The sequence below is a fragment of the Notamacropus eugenii genome, chromosome 3, assembly GCF_028372415.1.
Source record: "Notamacropus eugenii isolate mMacEug1 chromosome 3, mMacEug1.pri_v2, whole genome shotgun sequence".
Classification (NCBI taxonomy): Eukaryota; Metazoa; Chordata; class Mammalia; order Diprotodontia; family Macropodidae; genus Notamacropus; species Notamacropus eugenii.
The window spans coordinates 46,592,866-46,603,171 of NC_092874.1; positions in this window are offsets into that span (position 1 = coordinate 46,592,866).

A 10,306-nucleotide genomic window follows, 5' to 3' on the forward strand; every position below is an offset into this window, starting at 1 on the left:
AAGACATTTTTCGAAACTCATGAGACCTTTTTCAGTATTAGGGTAGTAGGAGGGATTATATATATGTAGGTGTGTATGGATATGTATGTATGTTTATATTATATATGTGTAGGTGTGTATATGTACCTGAGTATATGTGTGTGTGTGTGTGTGTGCATCTATATATAGAGAGAGAGAGAGAGAGACACACACACACACAAACATAGACAGAGGGCACATGGAGAGCTGAATATGAAGGGAGAATACCTAATTAAAAAAAAAATAAAATTCACTGTGGAATGGAATGTACTAGGAGTAAGAGAAAGGGAGAAGTAGAATGTAGCAAATCATCTCACATAAAAGAAGTAAGAGCTTTCACAATGGAGGGAAAGAGGGAGGAGATGAAAGGAAATAATTGAGCCTTACTCTCATGGGATTCGGCTTAAGGAGGGAATAACACACACTCAATTTGAAATGGAAATTTATTTTACCCTGCAGAAAGGCAAGGGGGAAGGGGATAGGAGAGGAAAGGTAATAGAAGGGACAGGAAATTGGGGTAAGGGATAATCAGAAGCAAACTATTGTGGGAGGATAGATTAAGGGAGAGAGTAGAATAAATGAAAGGCAGGATAGGACAAAGGGAAATTATGGTTAGTCTTTTTCAACATAACTATTATGGTTTGCATTGTTACACATGTATGACCTATATTGAATTGCTTGTTTTCTCAATGAAGGTGGGTGGGGAGGGAGGGAGAGAATATGGAACTCAAAGCTTTAAGAATGAATGTTAAAAATTGTTTTAGCATGCAACTGGAAATTAAGCTATAAAGGCAATGGAGTATTCCTGCCCTACAGGAAAATAGAGGGGAAGGGGGATGGAAAAAGGCTGGGTAATAGAAGAGGGACAGACTGGAGGAAGGGGTGCATGGGGTGCATATTGTCCTAAGGTGGGGGATGGGGAGAGATGGGGAGAAAATTTTGATTCAAATTCTTGTGGAAATGAATGTTAAGAACAGAAAATAAATAAATTATATACTGGAAAAAAAGAAAACCACATGTTGATATTACCTAAACGTATTATATTTTCATTTATTTTGTTAACCCTTTCTCAATTGCATTTTAATAAGCTTCCAATCCCACTAGGAAGTGTTGTGGCCAATGTCTGCCATCTCTACACTAACCCATCTCACCAGATTTGACTTCTCTTGAGCTCTGTTCCAGCCAAAACCCTGTAGTTGCTAATCTCCAAACTTGCCCTTCCCCTCCTCTGCCTTTGTCCACCCCTGGCATGTCTTCCCTTCTCCCCTCCACCCCTTACAATCTCCAGCTTCTTCCAAGAATGAAGTCATGTACCATCTCCTACAGCAAGATTCTTCCTGTTTCCAAGAGCTGTTGACATTTTGTGCTTATAAAATCCTTTCATATACAACTTCTCATCTGATCTTGACAACTCTGTGAAGTAGAAAGGATAAGAAATATTATCTCCCTTTTTTGAGGGGAAAACTGAGGCACAGAGATAGTAAATTATTTTTCCCCCAAGTTCACACACAGAGTTAATAAAAAGCCAGGATTTAGAAACCAAGTTTTCTGAGAAGTGTTATATCTTTCCCACTCTGCAAAGATATTTTTCACATAGCAGTCAGTAAATATTTGATGAATGAATGAATGTATGATTGAAAGAATGAATGAAAACTCAAAGAAACCTTCCCCAGGCAGGTTCACAATCTCTCTGTCCTGCTCTGCATGTAGTATAAACTTTCCTGAGCTACCTGACCCATTCTATCAGAGAATTCTGTAATGTAAGCCAGAGGTATCAAACACTCTATGGGCAAGACTCCCAAATGTGCTGGGGACCAGATTAAAATGAAATTTGGAAATTACAAGGTAAACCTGTAATTGAGAAACTCAACAAATTAAATATAAATACAGTGAGAAACAGCAGGCACTATATAGACACTTATTCCTTTCCCCTCCCCCACCTACCTAATGTTTTCCTGATGGAACTTCCTATCTCCCCAAAACATCAAGGATTTTGGCCAGTTGCTCCAAAGCAATCGTGCATGTGCCATTTATCTTAATGACTGACAAAACAGCGATCTGATATTGAATATTAAGGAATATATTCTTTTAACTTGACAGACTATCTCTCATCCTTGGGAGAGGTCCTTTAGGGTCGAGGTTACAAACCGTCTTTGGCTACTCTTTTCAGCTAACAGACAAGCAGAGACCCTGCTCTCTTAATTAGCTGAAATTCCTGTAGCACCAGTTGGCATTGGTGCCATCTTGCCCATCACAAGAGTTTGTTTGAAGATCAGTTGTCGAACATGAGAAATCCAGAGGAGCAAAGCAAGATTTGTATGAGGCATCTGTAAGGGCAGAATAGACGGACCCAAGAACGACGCACACAATGATCACAACAGTAAAAACGGAAAGATCACTACAAGTCGAATTCTGAGTAACCGGAAAACCAAGGACAAGCAGATAATCTACCGTTCTTCTTCCTCAAAGCAGGGCGGCTGGGGACCACCAGGGCAGAATGGGGTATGCCTCCTCAGGTGTAGTTATTGTACCAGGTGTTTTTCACTGGGATTTGTTGTTGTTTTAAGGATGTGCTCAATGTGTAGGGTAGAGATGGAGTTTCTATTTATTTCTTATTTAGCTGTTTTTCAGTGATATCCGACTCCTTGTGACCCCATTTGGGGTTTTCTCGGCAAAGATACTGGAGTGGTTTGCCATTTCCTTCTCCGGTTCATTTTACAGATGAGGAAGTGGAGACAAACAAGATTAAGCAACTTGCCCAGAGTCACCCAGCAAGTAAGTGTCTGATGCCAGATTTGAACTCAGGAAAATGAGTCTTCCTAACTACAGGACCAGCACTCTATCCACTGCACCACCTCGCTGCATAAATAAAAGATTTTAAAAAGATTAACAGTAGAAAGAGATGCTGCCCCCCCTGCCATGGTGAAGCACACCTCCAACTCACCTAGATAAGAAAGTGGCACAAAAAGAAGGAAAAGGCTGAATGGGGGCTACTCAAGAGGCAAGCACGTCCTTACATCACTGGGAGAAAACTGGGTCCAAAATCTGGCCCAGAGTCAAACCAGTTATGGCTTGGCCTTTGTCAGAGGACTCTGCCTTAAGAAGCCACCAGCAATGCCCCCGTGAAGGGGGACAGAGTGTCCCATTATGTCTCCCTTTCATAGAGATGACCGAAATGCAGAGCATTAGAGGCAGAGCCGAGACTGAGGCTCACCTCCACGGTGTGTGTAGTTGCCAGATGCCCCCAAAAACTGACTCCTCAGGTGACTGCAGATAACAAAAAGCCCCCCTCAACCCATCGAAGATTTATGAACCATCTACTATGTTCCAGACACTGTGTGTATATGTATATGTATCTAGATATAGATATAGCTCAAAACTGCACTAAGACTTTTGAGACACCCTCTATATGAACCTATTTAGACACTGTATGTGGTAGAACTTCACATAGATGTAGAAGTTCTTTGTGTCTTGCAGTGTTTGTGATTATTGAGAGTTAAATCTTTGAATTAATGAACTCAACTAGAAGAATAAATATTGGTTGAATTCGCTCTCTGTTCACCTTTTTTTTTTTTTAGTTAGTTGTTATTTTGGCCTTCGGCAATGAAGGACGAACACACACACACACACAGTTAGTTATTTGTATATGTATTATATTCCCTTGTTAACTCATGATGAACTCCATGAGGGCAGTAATTGTGTCTTATTTAATTCTTGTTCCTCCCCCAGGAAATGCAGGGTACCCCAAGGGCAATGGAGAGACACAAGGAGAGAACTGGTAAGTAAATTCTGGCAAATTACAGGCAGTGACTAGTGCCCAGGAAGTGATGTTAAAAATATCATGGGAATAGGAGGTGAGATGGTGAGGCAGTAACAGCAAGGAATAATGCCAGGGTAGCCAGGGTCATGTCACACTGGGTGGAAGGGTGGGGCAGGACATAACATTAAGAGACCTAGAAGAAAGGGCTCCTGCACATCTGGGGAGCTAGGGGAAGAACTCCAGCGCATCTGGGGGGCTAGGGGAAGGACTCCAGCACATCTGGTGGCTTCTCTACAGAGCATCTCTAGGGGGGACATGGACAAGAGCCACAAAGGATGAGAAGACATAGATGGGCTGCCATTGACCCCACTGAAGAGCACATTCACATCAGCAACATCATAGAGTCATTGAAATACTGATGTGTTAAACCCAGTTCCTGGCATCATGTTCAGCACAAAATAGGGGCTTCATAGGTGATTGCTGAAGTTGATCCTCCACCCTAATGCTGCAGGGAACTGATCTCAAGCCAGAGAAATCATGCTTCCAAAGCCTATCCTAAAGCCATGGCTCCTCCTGCACAGGGGTTCTGAGGCATAGGACACAAGTCAGCCTTGGTAAGGCAGCGTGTCCCCAGCCCGTCTGAAAGCCAGTGAAACCCAGCAAAGCAATCAAAGGTCAGGCACAGAGAAAAGCTTAGGGAAGCAGGCAACATTCACAATCCAATTAGGCCTTAATAAGATGTGAATTTGTTTCCCCTCAGAACGATAGCTGCTTACGTTCTAAGCAGGCATATTTTCCAATGCAGCGATGCCTCCTAATAACATCAGCATTATTACCATTCCAGTCATTGCCATGGGATGCAAACCTTGAAATAAAATGTCATTTCTCTAACTAAAGAATGTCCCTACAGGAGATTATTTCCATGGCCTGTAACTTGGAGCCTTAAAGAGACACTGATAGTCTTTGCCGTGTCAAGGGCCATATATTTAATTTACTTGGCATCTATCTGAGAGCTGAACAACTGATTTACTCAGGGTGTTTGAAAGCCTACAAATGTCCTCTCAAAGAACTATCTCTGTTAAAAAGCTAGTGTCTCAGCATCTCTGGGAAGGTTCAATGTGGCCAACTACTCCGATTTATTTACCTGAGCAAAAATGTTTTCCTCTTTTCCATGGCTCTTGTAGGGTAAAAGTGGGGTTTAGAGACAAGAACAAGGGTTCAAATTCTGTTATAGCCACCTACTATCTGAAGGCAAAGCACTTCAGTTATCTAGACAGAGTTCCCTTATCAGCAAAATTAGGGGATTGAACTAGATAACCCTCTAAAACTATGAAGAAGTCAAATAGTCAACTTACTTTTCTAAGCAGTTCGGTTAAGGAATGGATGAATCCAATGGTAGAAAAGAAATGGTAGAAAGAAAACTGGGGCAACTGGGTGGTGCAGTGAATAGGGCACCAGATCTAGAGTCAGGAAGGTCTGAGCTCAAATCTGGCCTCAGACACTAACTGTATGACGGTGGAGAAGTCACAAACTCTATTTGCCTTGTTTCCTCATCTGTAAAATAGGGACACACTGGAGAAGGAAGTGGCCAACCCCTCCAGTATCTTTGTCAAGAAAATCCCACAGATAAAAGTCCATGGGGTCATGGAGAGTCAGACACAACTGAACAACTCAATAACAAAAAAAACCTCAGTTTCCATCCAGACTTCACCACTTTCCATGATGCCTTGGGAAAGCACTCAATTTCTCTGTGCCTCAGTTTCTTTATCTGCAAACAGCAAATAACCATAGCTTCTCTGCCCTGCCTCGCAGGATTGATGTTCAGACCAGGTGAGATAACCGGTGCAAGCATGCTTTGAAAACAGCAACATGCAGACGTAAAGTATCCCTACCAAAATCCTCACTGTCACTGTTATTTTAACTTCCCAAGAGAGGTTTTCTCCTGTTCCCCAAGACTACCAGCTTTTAAGTGCCCACAAGACACAAACCTTAGATTAAAAATGGGCTCACAGCACCCTCTGCTGACCAGCATCAAAAGCTGCAAGGATAACGAATGAAACTGCATTTCTACTTCCTGTAGGGCTTCTGGGAATCATAGAATCTTAGCTTGGAGATGATCGAAATCAGTGATGTCAAACCGTGAGCAGCATGTTTACTTGGAAAGTCACAAGTTCACATTATCTATGTTGTATTGTACTTTTATTTTGTTCAACATTTTCCAATTATATTTTAATCTGGTCCACATCTTACTGGAGAGTGTTTGGCGAGGCAGGTCCTTAGTTTTATTACATAATAATTAATAATAATAATAAAACATCAGTAACCTTGATATTTATTTAAGCGGAAAGATGGGGGGTAGTAGAACTATATAGATATAGGCATACTTGATATGAAAGTAAAATTCTATGGGAAATTTCTTCAATTCATTTTTTAACTTTTTATTATTTTTCTAAAATAAAGTTCTCCCATTGACTTTTTTTATAAAGTATCTTTATTAAGTAAACTAGGGTAGGGGCTCAGAACTGATTAATGAGAGAAGTTACAATTTAAGTAATTAATAAGGAAATCTCCAAATAGGCCCCTTGATTGTTTAGAGACTTACAAGGAAAATGAGCTATACAGGTAGAAGGTCAAACCTAAAACAAACCCACTGGAAGTGGGGATTTACAGCTAAAATTCTGCATTTTTTTCTTTCCTTCAGATATTTTCTCTCGTTTTCAACTGTATTCCTCCCCACCCCGTCATGTAGGAATTGTTTCATTCACTGTATTTGCTTCTAGAATAATAGTTCAGTAACTGATTTGCCTATTTTATTTGTATTTGATACATGTTAATTGTATATAACCATTACTTCGGATTATTACTGCACATAAATATTATTTCATAAGTTATTACTGCATAACTATTGTTTCCTAGGTTATTACTGTTTATGTTGCATGTTTAATCATTAGTTTGGTATAAATAGAATTTTTTAATTACCACTACTTGAAAAAAATGGAGGCTGCCATGTTTAATAATAAATATAATTTTTTTAAACTATAAACTCAGGGATCTATCTTCTGACTTTAAGAGTTGGCTAAAAGAATAAAAACAAGGACATTGAAAGCATATTGAAATAAAAGGTCAAAGAACTAGGAGATTAGAAAATAATTCACAGACAGTTCAGTGCTGGGGATTATGTTGCCAAGCAAGAGTCAAATGGGCAGTGCTGGGCTTCAAAGTTTGGAACCAATATTAGGTACCCCCCAGCTCGGTGACCCAGAGCAAGTCCCCTGTCTGAGTTTCAGTTTCCTCCTTCAAAAATAGGGAAAATAATAACTTAATAACAATAATAATTATAATGAGTTGTGAGGTTCAAATTATATAATGTATGTTAAGGAGTATGCAAACCTTAAAGCATGTAAATAAACATGAGCTGTTGCTTAAATATTCATGTCAGAATAACTAGATTCAAATTAGAAGGCTCTTTTCTCATCTGATAATAATCAACATATGATGCTTTGAGATTTATACGATGTCTTCATTTTTTTTTCAACTGGGCTTAGATGCCTATTTTGAAAAATCGTGAAGCTTGGAGGTCTTTATTTTCCATTCTTTTTAAAAAAAATATTTTTTTTCCAATTATATGTAAAGACAATTTTTAATTTTCATTTTTTTTTAATTTTGAGTTCCAAATTTCCTCCCTAAGACAGCAAGAATTTTAAATAGGTTATATATGTGCAGTTAAGTAAAACATATTTCCATATTAATCATGTTATGAAAGGAGAAACAGACCAAAATGGGAAAAAAAATGGACAAAGAAAGTGAAAATAATATGCTTCCGTCTGCACTCAGACTACATGAGTTCTTTCTCTGGATATGGATATCATTTTTCACCATGAGTCCTTTAACGTTGCACTGGATCACTTTATTGCTGAGAAGGGCTAAATCATTCAGTTGATCCTGTCATACATTATTGATGTTACTCTGTACAATGCCTACTGGTTCTGTTTCCTTCATTTTGCATCAGTTCATGTAAGTCTTCCCAAGTTTTTCTGAAATTCGTTTGCTCATCTCCTTAATAGCACATTACCATTTATATACCACAAATGGTTCAGCTGTTCCCCAACTGATGGGCATCCCCTCAACTTCTGCTGTTATAGCACTCTCTTGATGACTTCAATGGGTCCTTTTGTCAAAAGACCTGGCTCTGGCCAACCAGCAGTAATTAACCTTCATTTAATTTCATTTAATTTCCTATGCTCTCCAGGCATGGCAGACAGCTCCCATATTTCAAGTCTCAGAATCCTGGAGTTGAAAGCCATTTAGTTTCACCAGAATCTGAATGAGAATTCCTTCATGTTCTAATGGTCATCCAGCCTATGTCTGAAGACCCTGGGTGATGGGGAATCAACCCACCACCTCCTGAGGCAAATCGTTCCATTTGGGGGCAGCTGTCACCAGGAGAAAATTTTCTCTTATGTCAAATCAGAAAGGAAGAAATCATATGAAGAAACTCTTTGCTTAGAAAGCAAATTAGTGATTATTAGCCCCCAAATGGAAACTCTTCCTTGGCAATGCCCTCTGAGATGTTGGAGAAAGATGGATGAGATTTTTGAAAGCTTCACTTCTGAGTACTCATCTCTTCAAAGACAAGACATCAAGCTAAGTGCCCTTAGAAGGCGACTGTCACCACCACTCACACATTAATCAAATACAAATCCTCTTCAAGATTTGACTTTATATATGGGAATTCCAGACATTGGCTACTTGTACAATGACAAAACCTAAACTAATGTTAAATCTCTTGAAGTGATTTTTCTCAGCTACCCAAATAACCCTGGTAGGGAAAGCAGAGTGGTAACATGGAGATGATAGATCATAGATTTTATAGCTAGGAGTCTTAAAGGCTATCTCACTGAACTTTCTCATTTTAGTAGATGAGAAAACAGATTCTGAGAAGCAACTCTCCCTTAATCACATAACAGAGGTGGCATTTAAACCCCAATTGCTCTGACTTGAAATCCTATATTCTGGGGCTACGAATTCCAAACCTTCACTTAGGAGACCTCAGTTCAGACCAGACATCACCTTATTCCTCAAGTGGCTACACTACCTTTACAGTTGAGGAAACTGAGGCAGAGATTTAAGGGTCTTGCTCAGTTACAAATCTAGGAGTGTCTGAACTCCTGGTCCATTCATCTATCCAGTTGCCTCTAAGAATTGTTGTTCCATCAGTCATCCCATTCTTTCTGACCCTGTTTTCTTGGCCAACACTGGAGTGGTTTGCCATTTCCTTCTCCAACTCATCTTACAAATGAGGAAACTGAGGCAAACAGGGTTAAATGATGTGCTCAGGATCACAATTCTGGAGGCTGAGTCTTCCTGACTCCAGGATCATACGGCACCATCTAGCTGCCACCAACGGCCTCTAAATAATATTGCCTACCATTTCCATAGCATTTTAAGGTTTGCTTTCTATCTTATTTGGTACTCACAGGCAACCCTGGGACATAGGTTGTTATTTTCCCCATTTTACAGATGAGAAAACAGATGCCTCCTGAATCCACATCCATATTTTGTAGTGTTACACAACCAGATACCATAATTAAAACCCTTGAACACCCAAATTTTTTAAGAATCGAGTTTTGCCAGATCTTTGGAGTACTGTACAATTTTCTGAAGTGTTCTACACACACCTTCTTGGGGTCTCTCCCACTCTATGGATTAGGTATCCTACAGATGGCAAATCAATTCCAGGACCAATCAGAGCCTGCAACCGAGTTCTCTAATTTGAAACAACAAATGAATTGATCTGAAGGGACCGAGAAAGTGCCCTCCACAGACCTCTCTTCCTACCATTACACTCTTACATAGTATTAAAAGACATTTGTAAGTTAGACTGTGAATAAAAAGTTTTTCCTCCACTTTCTGCTTCGAAATCCAAACAGATCATATCACTCTCCTATGTCCATGGTTTACGTACAAACATCACTTAGGGTTATCTGATACTTCCTTAAGTCATCAGCTTTCAGGGCTTTTTTGCTCTGAAGAAAATAGCAGCCTAGCCTAGCATTTAGCAACGTGATTTTCCATGTTAACTCAACCGATCCTCACAGCTGTAGTGGGTTAGGCCTAATACCATTTTACAGACTGGGAAACTTAAAAGAAGCCAAGAGAATTGCCTAGGATGACAGAGCTAGTCAGTATCCAACTCAGGCCTCCCCAACTCCATCGTGGGCTCCACCCACTACACCTCCATTTCTAGGGTCCTTTCAACTGCCCATAAAACCTAAAAGCGTTCCAAAGCACTTCCTGGTCCATGTTCTTGACACGGTCTTCTTACTGACTTTTGGCTGAGGTCTGTGAACTTTGGCTTTTTTAAACTTTGGTATAGATTTCAATACAGCAGGTTTCCGTTATAATCTTTTTAAGCATCAAGACATTCTGAAAAGGGGTACAAAGGCTTCAGAGGCAAACAAGGGGATCCATGACACAAAAAGCTAAGACTACACAAAACCAAAACCTTCTGAAACAGTCTTGGTTTTG